Below are 12,995 nucleotides of genomic sequence, written 5' to 3'. Positions count from 1 at the left end.
ATGTTAATGCCAGATGATGAACATGATGCAAGCAGAGGCCAGTCCATCTCTGATCAACAGAATCTGACAATAACCAGCCCTTTTTCACTCTTCAGCTTAACTCTGGGCCTTCCCATCACTATGCTATAAAGGGAAAGGCTTCAAAACACTCTCCTGAAGGGTACAAGCTGGAGAGCAGCTGGCATTGTAGTCTTGCAAATGAGAGCAGCACTGGGTTTATCCACAGAAATAAGACAAACCCCCAGAGAGTCTGCAGTTCAGTTCTGAGTCACAGCCATCAATCCAGCCAACTAATGAAGGCTGAACCAAATCACTAAGAAAATAGTCATTTTGGGGCTGGAGATCCCTGCACAGGAGCTGTGAGCCCCAAGGGGAGAGGACGACAAAACCCCACAGACACATCGAGAAGGAGTAGAAAGAGATTTGAAACCAATGCCCTAGCCAAAACAAATTCTTCAAATGCAATGCAGTGTCCCAGGCATGCCAGGGAAGGTGTTAATTCCTGTGGAAATAGGGTGTGAAATGCCACCCCATCAGATGGGGTTTCTAATCACTTGGCTAATTATGTTCTCTGCTGGTTTGCTCTTTATGTCATATTTCACATTGGTGCAAACTGCATCTGTAGCCCAGGGCTCTGCAAGATGGAATTTATAGACTTGAGTGGAAAATTTGCCAGAGGCTATATTGTCAGGAGAAAAAATAACACATGATATATCACCATTTCTGTAAGTAGTTACTTTTCATAGTAGCTTCTTTTTCCTACTCGGGGCTTATGGAGACGGACAAACAGCAGAAAGCAAGGAATGAGTTTATTGTATCAACCAGCCATTAAGGAGCCCTCAATGCAGGAGTGGTAGCATGAATTAATTCCTTGTTTTCCCACACTAATTCTTCCCTCTGAGCAAGAGCCTGGCTCCTGCAACTGCAGAAACCAAGAGAAATGTGATAATCCTGTGTCAGCCTTTCATGGCCCATTTACTGCCTCCTCCTTAGCCACCACAATGAGCCTTGCCTGGAATTTCCAAAACAGAGCAAGTGCTTCTGAGCTTCCCAGGGCCTTCCAGGGTTAATAAGCCAAGAGGTTTGTATGCAAGGAGTAACTATGCTCATTTAGCATGATACTCCACCTATCACAGACCAGAGACCCTCCACCATACTAATGCCTGCTTGAACAGGAGCAGGTTTAGAGAAGGAGCTGAACTTGGCAGGCAGTGTCTGCACTCAGAGCCCGCTGCAGCCCCATTCAGTTGTTCTGGTGGTTAATTATCTTCAGAAGCAAAACTACGCACCTTCTCGGCTTGAATTTCTCCCAGCTGAGCTCCTTACCTCCGGCCTTACTCCTGGTTTATCCCAGACAAGCAGAAACAAAATTAGCTTTATTGACTTACAGCAAGTTACTCTTCCTTATTTCAGGTACACACAAAAAGAATCAGCCCCATTGGAGTTACTGCTGATTTACAATGGGCAAGTAGATACACAATTACTTCTGGTGATTTACAACCAAGTTACCTGTTATTTATTTTAGGTGTTTAATGGTATATCCACATGAGGGCCCTAAGGAAAATTAAACCAAATTAATTTTAAAGTAGATTAAACTGTGTTAGACCATGACATAAACCCTCCTCTTCAGACTTAAAGAGGCCTTAATTCATTTTTGTTCATCTTAACTCCTTCCCCAGCAAGCAACTCAGCCCAAGTGGTTGTACCACAGTGACAAAGGAGGAAGAAAATGAGCCCTGTTCAACTGAGCAGCGACCACTGCTGCTTTACAGCAGGGAGAGGAGAGCAAGTCCCACCGACCTCAGTGGTGCAAACCCTCTGACTTGCACTGGGGAGTCTGCACACTCAGAGCAGGCTGAAGGAGCAGAGAGTACTCACTGAAACACAGCTATTTGCATCAGCCCAGCCTGGTACATGCTCATACTGCCCACTGCCCATCTGGGACAGCACTCAAAAAAAAAGAGAGACATTTTAAGCCTTCAAGATGGAGTTTAAGGGGGTTTTTTTGCTGACTTTTACAGTAACCTGCGAGCAGACATTACCCACACAAAGTCAAGCAAAGCTCTCAGATGTGTGTGATTCGAAGGACACAGCACATCAATCACTGCTATGGATAAAAATCAAAAGATCATTTCCCAAATCTAACAGGCTCTGCCAAGTGTGATCATACACTAATTTTTTGCTTCCAGTTCCTGTTACAACATTATTTTATGAGAAACAGCCTCCAGAAGAGTAGAACAAAACCTTTCAAGAAAGTCTCGTAACTGACTCTAGTGTAAATGTCTGAGGTTCAGGAGTCAAAGAGGAGAGGTCACTCCTGGAAGCAGGAACAACTGCATTTTAAAGGGTGCTGGCTGGGATGAATGTGGAATCTAGGGACTAGTCCAGTCACACTGTGTGGATGACCTGAATTTAAATGCAACCCAAGCTCTTCGGGTTCAAGAAACTTGTCAACTTGGTATCAAGCCTAGACTGCATTTCAGGACATCTGGGTCCAAAGGGTAGCCATGCAGTACAGCCATGCCCCCCATCTGCTCCGCAGCCACACAAGGCATCCAGCTCTTCTGATGCTTCCAGCAGTACAAATAGCACCTCAACACTCCACTGCCTCCAAACACAAGAGGTCTGGCTGAAAAGCAGCCTCTGAAGTCAAACCTGGTGTTTGAGGTGTTCACCTTGAGACAACTGGGGCCAAGTAGCCCAAAGGAGAGTGTCAGTGTTACCAAGACCATGAATAATGCATTGGCTTTTGCTTGCACTGCTGCACAGGGCTGAGTTTCACCTTTCATGAATTACAGCACAGCTGAACTGTGCTTTTTCTGCCTTTTTTTTTAATATACAACCTAATTGCAATCTAAATGCAGTAGAGCCCAGCAGCAGCAGAGCAGCCTGGCAGTATCTCTTCACATTAGCTGCTGGGTTATGAGCAAGGGAGACATTTATCCCCCCATACATCCCTGGGATAATCACTTAACTGACTCAGCCCTTGCACCATCCTTCCTCAGTAACGGGCTAGGGCATCACTTACCAGCCCAGCTGTACCCTGTGAGCAGCTCTGAACCTGCAGAGACCAGCAGCAAGTACATGGAGTCCTAGGTGCTGCATCCTGCTCAGCACGGGCCATCCAGAGGACGAGTAAAAACTCCCGAACTAGAAAGAATGTAAGGTTTGTTTTTTTCAAAGGCATAAATGAGATTGACAAGGCCCAATTCTGCTAGATTTTAATGAGACTTAAGTATTTAAGCTGCTCAGGAAATCCCTACTGACAATAAATGCACCATGGGTTTCTTATGTACCCAGGAGCACGGATAGCTAGAAACCAGAAAACGCAGCAGGCTGCTCTGGCTGAATAGATGCTCTTGTCTCTCCCACCCCACAGTCTGCATCCCTCCAAAGAGCCTGCTGACTTGCTGAGTGCAGCAGAAAGTTCCCAAGGCCCCACCAAAACTCTCGGGCTCTGTTGGCAGCTCCCCACAGATCCAAGGGAACTCTTTACATCAATCTAATCCATTTTTCCCCTGAGGATAACAGTCCAGGCTCTGGAAGCACAATTCTATAGCACAGGACTGTCTTACTGGTGGCTACAGATCTGTGATCCCTAAGTAGCTGATAACCTAAATACTGTTAGTTTCCAAGGGAAGAAAACACAGGACTAATCCTTGGGTGAATTAGTACAGCTTGGATGCAATTACATCTTAGCCAGGTTCATAGACAGTCACCAGCTGATGATACTATGTTAGGTAGTACTTAAGAGTACAGAAAACTAGCCCTTGCTTGGAAGATCTCAGTCTGTAGAGATGAAGGCAAAAAGAGAAAAGACAAAACAATTCACTTAACATCATGGGAGAGTCAGAAATACAAGAGACCAGATACCCTCCCTGTTAGTCCAGGCTCCTTTGATCACAGTTAAAAACACATTCAAAACATGACACACACCAACATGACAGAGTATTTACATCCTGTAGAAGAAACTGCTGGTATAGAGGACTGTGTTCTTCCCTCATCCTAAAAGCATGTGGCATCCTCCTCCAGGATACTCTACTTCAATCTCCAGAAAGCCTGTTCCATAGTCACCAGTTCCAAAAGCCAATCACCCCCCCATCCCATGCTCCACTCATCACACCCAGGGTGAAGGGCCTCCTTGCCTCAGTTTGGAGGCTTTCCCCAGGGTGAAGAGGATGCTCTTTGCATGGCATTGGGCCACACTCAGACATAATTAATCCAGGCAAATATCAAGAGAACAGACGCACACAATTACACAGCCACGCTTGAGAGTTAACCCTGTGTTAATTGATTATACAAAGCTTCCTCTGAAGAGGCTGTAGAGTTTCTACCACCTCCACCCTTCATAGAGCAGCCCTTGCTATTCCTTTCGCTTTGAGAGGGGATTATGGCAAGGCCTGTCTTTGGAATGAGTCTTGTGAAGAAACAGGAAATAAATGGGGGGAGATTCATCTCAAAAGTCTAATGAATATTATCAGGATGGTTCCCTCGGTGAGGCTCGGCAGAAGAGCTGGACACACTTTTCCTGTTATCACTATTAGAAAAGCAATAGTGCTTGGAGACCCCAGACTGGGGCTGCACTGGCAGCTGCACAGCACCAGCACTGCATCAGCTTGGGAGCCATCTGGCACGGATGCTGGAGGAGCAGAGAGGGACATAGGATGCTGGATCAATAGCTCTGAGCACAAGGCTGGGCTCCAGGTGTATGAAAGAAGGAACAAACCACGCTGCCACCTGTGTAACAAGGGTGAGGACTTCCAAGGGATTCCAAATGTGCTTCTTATGGGACAGCCACATGATGGGCAGACGTCATTTGGACTTGCACCCCCAGTTGTCCAAAGCAAATGCTACAGGCCAGCCCTCCAACAGGAGGGTTTGTTCAGAGTAGCCGGTCTGTTTCTCTTGATGTCTAGGGGAGGGCAGGCAGCACAGCAGAGAACAGCACAAATGTTTGCTCCTCTTTCATCAGGCCGTGCTCAGCCCCGGCTCTACCTGCTCCCCCAGGGCTGTCTCCCCGCCTGCTACTGTCCTGGCAAATCTGATGGTTCTTCAACGGGGGACGCTCTGTCCTGCCACCAGAATTGTTGATTTTCTCCAGAAGCTGTATGATAAATCAACCTGACACATCCCAGCCCCCACAAAGCCTCCTCAGCTGGAAGAAGTGTTGTGCAAGGTTTTGTCTGCACCGCTTGGTACATTCTCAACATTTAACTTCTATTTGCAATAGCGACTTGAGCGAGCTGAGATTGATGAGGGTGACAAGACCAACATCCCCAGCCCTCTCCACGTTCACTTACAGCTGGGAAATCCATCCTGCCTGTGCTATTACACCAGAAGCATACTCTGAAATCCTAACTCTAACCTTAATCACAGTCTCTTTGTTTCTATTTTGGGCAAGAGCTACAAGGTGAACACTTTTGTCCTGTGTGAAAATAAACAGTAGGAAATTACTAGAGATTCACACCAGACTGTAAAGGCTGCCAAGCTCTACACACTGCACACACCAGGAGTTACAGCTCGTAACTGTAACTCGTGCTTACGTAACCTATTTGTTGGATTTTCTTCCTTTAGAACTTAGGAGAGTAAGACAAGTTAAACCAGCAACCTGAATTTAAGCCACCTTAAATATGTCCCAAGAACACAGGGAGCCTAATCCATGTTTAAGGGCCACGGATATTATCCTGATGCAAATACTTACAATAACTGAAGAGTTGCATCATCCCTTGCTCAGAGATGACAAGCTCTCAGCACACTTATTCTAAGCGACAGTTGTGAAAGATGGATGCGTGTCCTGCTAGAGGTGCTAATACCTGTATTAGTACCTATATGGTCCACCTCCGATTTTAGGAAATTACATATTTTCCCAGCAAATGAGCAGCTCTGAGTTTGCACAATCCCTTAATCCCCGACTGAAAGATCCCCATTATCTGTCCAGTACAAGGCACTTTATTAACGGATTATATTTGCAGCAGGTAAAGTTCATTTTTAATACTTTTAATGATTTCAAAATGGATTTTCCTTTCAGATTACTATTTTCAAGCAGCTTGGCTGTGAAAACCCTACCCAGTCAGTAATATGCATTAAAGGGTAGAGATTCAACTTGTTCAGTTCCCCAAAGCAGAGCTTAGAAGGGATGAATTGTAATGTGTGGCTGCTCAGTGGAGCTTTAGAAGCCACTCAGAGCAGAAAACACAGGCCAGATTTTCAAAGAACCTCCAGAATTAAAAACTTACCTTTAAAGAGCAAGTTTATACACATTTGCTGTCCTCCGAGTACGTAACAACTGGCTTTGGGTGGACAAATACCATCTTTGGCTGCACAAATATCACAGGGCATCATTTATTTGGTCTTTTCTGTGTACATTTGGCTGGGAAGTACAAACATCTTCCTGCCCAGCCCTGTGACTCCATTGCACCGTGTTTGTTCATGCTGTGGACAGCAAAATACTACTTAAAGCTTCCTACAAGTCCATATCCTCAAAGACCCACATACAGAGTCTACTGGCAGGGTCATCTTTGACACATGATTTCATTCTGCCATCACAAGACTTTACACTGGCCAAAGCAGCCTGGGAATTCTTCCCCAGCTCCTCCCCGTTTCCACCTCCTCCATCCTCCTCCGCTTCAGGGTTGCTGCCTGGCCCAGCCTTCTCCCAGCAACCCAGCAGGGCAGGAAAACATGGCAAGAACCCATGAGGGTTGAGATCTGCTGCTGTCACCGCTGCTCCGGAGCTTGTCAGCTGCAAAGGTGACGTTGTGCAGGTCAGTACAATCAGACAAAGGAGCCTGGAAGTCAAGAGCTCCGAAAGGCAGTGCCAGAAGCGTGGCAGCTCTTGTGAGACGATTCTTGGGACCAGACGGTGCCTTTACTCCTCAGGACACCTCAGAGCATCAGACGCCCCAGGTCTGATCTGAAGTGCTGGGAATCAACAGGTAACTTCTGCACCGAGCTCAGAGGAACCTGGTCCTTCCTTCCTGGGAGCTGCCCTGGCTTTGAAGGGCAGAAATGACAAACAGCAGCTCTTCATCAGGTCAATGAGATGAAGTGACTCATTATCAAGTATGATCCTTTCTAGGTTCTCACACAAGCCTTTCAATCAGAAGCACTTTGTAGGGTATTTGATTTTTGTTTTCTTGCTTCAATATTGTTATTAAACTTTCAGCTCAGCTACAAGGAGTTCTAAATAAAAGCAGAAGAAAGACAACCCCCCCCATGGCAGGGGGTTGGAACCAGATGACCTGAAGGTCCTTTCCAACCCAAACCATTCTATGATTCTGTGACAAGCCCAGTGTTATTATCAGGCTCCACACAGCTCCCCCAAACTGCATGTATTCTTTCAAGTGTCATTATACTTTTTCCCTGTATTGTATCACATCCCTCCCTCTCCAGTGTGATAACAGGAACTGCATTCCTTGATGAGGAACCCTTCTGCTCCTCATTAATGCTGAGGAGTTGAAGCAGCATTAGAAGTGCAGCCCAAGTGACCCAGCTCTCGATGGTGAGGAACAACCCTGTGCTCGTTCAGGTTTAAAACGCTGCACTCAGTTTGCCTGTCACCCACACAGCAGAAATAGCTCAGCAAGGACTTTATGCCTCCTGAGGTCTGACACTTCCCTCTGCCCAAAGAGTCTAAGCTTGGTAGGTTGGAGCATCGCAGCCAGTCATGGCGCACACACAGGGTCTCTCAAGAAAGCCCCCTTCTGCCCTGACACCTCAGGTAAGGGCAGAGCTTCCCGGGCTGCACAGGCTGGGAAGACATTGCCTGTCCATCTGGTTGCATGCACAGGCCTTCACACAAACACGTGTCACTGCAGGAGGTCACCCGAATGGAACACAGAAACCCTCGGGGAAGGAACAGTGTCCCCATCAAACCGAAAACGAAGCATCAGATCCTCAGTGGGACAGGACTCGCCTCCCCACGGCTTCACCTTCTGGTTGGGTCCCAGGAGCCACAGCTCCGCCGTGACTTCCCGCGCGGTGGGGAAGGCAGCAGGTTGCAGCAGTGCTTTGCTATCTGCAAGGTCTTGTCTGTCCTTGAGAGTCAACTTGTCTGATCTGACCAAAGGCAAAGCTCTTTGGCCAGAAGCCAGTCTCCAACGCAAAGCCAGAATCATCCATTGGAAGGAGTGGAAATGCGCCGGAGGAGCTGACATCAGCATCTGGCCCAGGCCACTCAGCAGTTATTCTGCACATGGTGAGCTTATGAATATGGCATTTTATCTCAGCACTCACACGAGCCCTGTGCTGAGCCCCTTCCATTGCAAGCCCTGCTTCCCAGCAGCACAGATCTTGGGATGTGTTTCAGGGTTGACACAAAAGCAGTTGGAGGATTTTCACTCCAAAACAAATGCAAGCTGTTTAGGGCTCCTCAGCAGACGACGCTCAGAGTTGGCTGCATCACCCAGCATCTTGCTTTGCAGATCACCTATCACATGTGCAAACACATCACACACAAGTATTTGCCCACAGAGCTCAAAAGTGGATGTTCTTTGAGCTTGTCACGATCTGAGGGTCGTTGTAGGGATAGTGGTGTGAGCAGCTGGCACGTGAGAGCTGGCACTGATCCGCACCAAGAGCAGGAGCTCGACCTCACAGCCAGAGGCGTCAGTCGGTACTGACCATGCACAGCCTCGTAAGGAACACCAGACTCGGCGGCCGGGCCAGAAAGCTGCTGAGGCAGCCCACGCTGGTGTTAAAATGGGCACGGGGCCCTCTTCAGCCTCTACATGGGGGCTTGCACCAGCACAGAGTTAACCTGAACTCACAGTGGGCCACAGAAAGCACCCTGACAGCAGAGAGCCGTTACACAGGCTGCCCCGCGAGTCCACTGCAAAGCCAGCCCTTGGCAAGGTTCCGGTGCTGATCGTACTTCGCACCAAGAGCGATGCAGTTCCATGAACTCCTGCCCGGTCTCCCACAGCTTACACAGGGGATCCGAGCACGGTGAGTGTTGTATTTCCATATGCATGAATGAGTTGGACAACGGGCTCGGCGATGGTCAGTCCATGGAAGAGCTGGAACACTGCAGGTGAAGGCCTAGACCCTCATCTGCCATAAACTTTAAACCCGTGGCTGACTCCAATCTTAATTCCCGGGAGCCTGGCCAAGCACAGTACTAAAGATCCATGTTTCGCAGAATTCCAGGCCATTTAGATTGCGTTTTGCCCCAGCTCACACCCAGGCTCACCCAGATCAAGATGCCATTGCTAAGTTGTAAGATTTTCTTATCCCTCAGAAAAGAAGCTTCCCAATTTAGTGGTCTTTAAAGGAAAGAAGGTAACCTTGGAGTGGCAGGGAATGAATTAGAATACCAGCATCCACAGCTTGAGCACAGGATCATTAGTCACTGTTTTTTACCTTCCGATTTTCCCTGGTTTGTTTGTATACCTCAAAACATGACTGATTGCACACTGGGAAAGCAAAGAGTCTGCTCAACTTCCCTGACATAAATTACAATTAAGAGCCAGAGTCTGACTTTAAGGTAGTTGTTTCTAAAGATTCTTTCAAGTATTATTTGGATGGTCTGCAATAAGGAAGTGTCTGAGCCTGGAGGGCTCTTGTCTGCCCCTGGCTCCTGCGGACGGCAGGCAGGAATCCAAAGTACTCAGCACCTCGGAGAATAAGCCCAGGACACCAGCAGTGGACTTGGTCAGGCAGGGTGGCAGTTTCCCTTTGGCTGCTTGACTGATCCACTTTGTCCCAGGCCTGCAAGCCCATGTGCTGCTGCACTCCACAAGTGCCTTCTCGGGGTTATGCCAGTGTATTTTATACCAGGACCCGAGTCCTTCCCAACACTTCCATTTCAGCTGATCCCTCTCTTGCTTCAGTGCCACACAGACAAACCAGCCCAGGATGAGCCCCATCACACCTGAGCCTGAGCTTAACAAATCACTCCATCACCGGTGAGTTTAGCCATTAATTCAAACTACTTCCTAACAGCTTTGATAAGTGCTTTGCGATAGGGGAGCTTCAAAACCTCATGGAGAAGTCACATCATACTATTCACTTACTATTCATAACAAAATCATCTGGTTCGGATATAGCTGTATTGCCAGTTAAGTGGAAAGTGGTTTAAAGCAAGTAAACCCTTCCATTTGTAATTTTTCACATAGTACATAAAGATAAAATGCATCAAGTCTGCACAACTGTTCTATGGACTATTACACACTTTACCTCTGAGATGCGGCATAAGTTAAACAAAAAGAGCTTTTAAAAATAAAATCATTTTGCATCTAGATGCAACTTTTTGCTCTCCTTGTGCTTCACAAACTCCAGTAACCTCCTGTAACGTTCCTTTTTATTGCAAAGTCGAAGAACAGTCTTAAATGGCCACCAGACACTGGGGCCGGCTGACAACTGCAGCACAGCCAGTCAGGAAAGAGTCTTTCAAGTTCTTCATTCCCACAGGACAGTCAGAGACCTGGACAAAGCCCAGTGGTAAATCTGGTCCCAGCACGGGCTGAACAGAAGTGCTGTGTCCAGGCTGCCTGTAGCTAGAAATGCAGCCAGAGGATGCAGAAGAAAGAAGGCCACTAGTTACGCTGCTCAGAACCATCATCTGTGCTAATGAATGTGTCAGGGTAGGAGGTTTCTAAGATAGGTCCCAAAGGACATCAGTGAATAATGCATGGTGGCTTCTGTCCATCCCAGCCAGGTCACTCAGGGCATCACACACAGCAGTTATTAAGCAGTTTGCTGTAGCAATTTAAGTTCTAATGGTAAATAAACACGAGGAATGTTACAGGCCAGATCAGAGAGGCACAGTTATTTACCCCTAACTGCAGCTTTTGGCCTTGTAAGTTTATTTACAATGTCAACTGTGGCCTGAAATAAACGAAAGCCTCTCATTTCTCTAGGCACCTTCTCCATCCTGAATCCATTACTCAAGTCAGGCAGCAGGAGTCAAAAATCATCACATTTCCTGGCAGCTGAAAACTTACATAACAAATTTGTTTATCCCCAGCTCCTGCATTTGGCAAACCACCACTGCTTTGTGGGTGCCAGGCAGTGAGGTTGGAGGAGAGAGGAAGAGGCACCCTTGTGCTGTGACAGCCACTACCCATCACTGCCAACAGCGCCGGGTCACACCGCCTATGCCAAGAGCCCTTCCCCTGCTTCTGGATTCGCCACTGTACCTGCTCGATTTCTTTCCTCTGAAGCTGTAGGACAGGGCTCCTCTGGGTGGACAAGGGTCCAATCCCTTCAGCAAGGCTGCCGAGAATGACACCCTCAGCGTGACAACCGCAGTTGTCTGATGCTTCATTCCGGAACTGAGGATTTTGAGCTGGCTGGGCACAGCTGTGGACTCACTGCCTGTTTTCACCTGACCTCGTTACTCTTCCTCCAGATCACTGTTGCTGCAGAGCATAAGACAGAAAAATTGGGTTCTGGTTTCTGTGACTCCGGCACAGGAACCGGCCTCTCCAGTTGGGTTCACTAAACACAAGAATCTTCTCAGTAGGAAAAGAGATCTCCCATCTCCAGTTGTGACTTCCCAAAACATTTTGGTAGCCTTTTTCACCAAAGAACCAGAGCTACCCCTCAAGTTAGAACTTGATCTGGCTGTAGAAGGCCTCACAGTGAGGCAAAGGATATTAAAGATATGTGAGCATCCTCCCGCTTCCCTGAACAGCACAGCCTGGGAGGCAGGAGTCAGCAGGCGCTCACTGCGGGGCAGCAAGACTTTGTGACCACAGAAATAAAGGGGAAAACAGCAGGAGTCTTGGCAATATTGCACTTGGAGATGCACAGCACTCCCAGCGGTCCTTCCCTCATCTCATCCGTGCCATATGAAGAACAACAATGTGGGATGCATCTCCGTTCATCCAAGGAAGGCAGACCCAGTGCAAAGAGGTTTCTCAGAATGATCCCTTCTGTTTGGAGAGCAGCCTTGAGGAGATTTTCCTAACTCAGGGATAGTGAACAAATCTGTATTTGCACATTGCAGAGCCAAAGAACCAACCTGAGACACTCTCTGTAACAAGTGCTGCCAAACCACATTCAAAGCCTATCAGCTCCTGCAGCCAGGATGTGCTGGCTGGGTCCACCATGTCGTAACCAGGCCCATCTGAAGTGGCTTGAATAAGCCTCTTTTGATAGACAAAAGCAGGAGAAGGAAAAGGAGAAACTGCCCCATGGTTTGGCCTGAAACAGCAGCGGATCTGCAGCCTTATTATGCAAAACACAAGCACGGAAAGATTAAGTCAGCTGGGAAAAATTAAGTCAAAAGGGGGAGAAAATTGTTTGTTTGTGCCAGCATCATCCACTAAAAGCAGCTTTCTCCTTCCCGCAGCAGTCATTTTGTTGTTGAGCTGTTTTGTCTCCTCTCCTTCTCTCCCCTCTGCATTTGGCTTTGGATAAACACTTCCAAAAGGAAGTTCAGCCAGGAACCTTGAGCCCAGGGCCCCATTCACCAGTCCTGCTGCTCCCCGGGGCAGCTCATGACTGCCCGACGGGAAGGAAGCCTTGCTCTGCTGTGCACTGGACAAATTCTTCCCTGGCCTTGCTCCCCGCTGCTTTGTGAGGGGAAGATGCTGGACTTGTTGTGCTGTTGATGTTTAAAGGACAACAAACACAGGAAACTGAAGGGGAAAACTCTGCTGCTGAGTTTAAGCACTGAACTGACAGTGCACATTTCCCTTTCAGAGCTGGATCCGATCAACTCAGGATTTACTTCCAGGGGTTCAGAATGAAGAAAGAAACCCCTTGTTTTCCTCAGCAGCAACTTTGTGTAATGGCTTAAGCTCACCTGAATCACTTACTCTTCTTTGGCATCTCCAAACCAAGCACATAATCCGGATGCTCAGCAAGAGATTCTAGCTCCACCATCGCACATTCCAGCTACCCGAACAGAACATTAGGCTGCAGGGAAATCCTTCAGGGAATTTTAGGTTGAAGACCAGAATGAACTGAATTGCAGAGATATTTAAATTACAGGTATATATCGACTAGGTCCATAACCAGTGCAGGTCTAGTGAACATATCCCACTCCG

This window comes from Nestor notabilis, unplaced genomic scaffold, assembly GCF_000696875.1.
Source record: "Nestor notabilis isolate BGI_N333 unplaced genomic scaffold, ASM69687v1 scaffold30361, whole genome shotgun sequence".
NCBI classification, from domain to species: domain Eukaryota; kingdom Metazoa; phylum Chordata; class Aves; order Psittaciformes; family Psittacidae; genus Nestor; species Nestor notabilis.
This window is presented reverse-complemented; position numbering follows the sequence as displayed.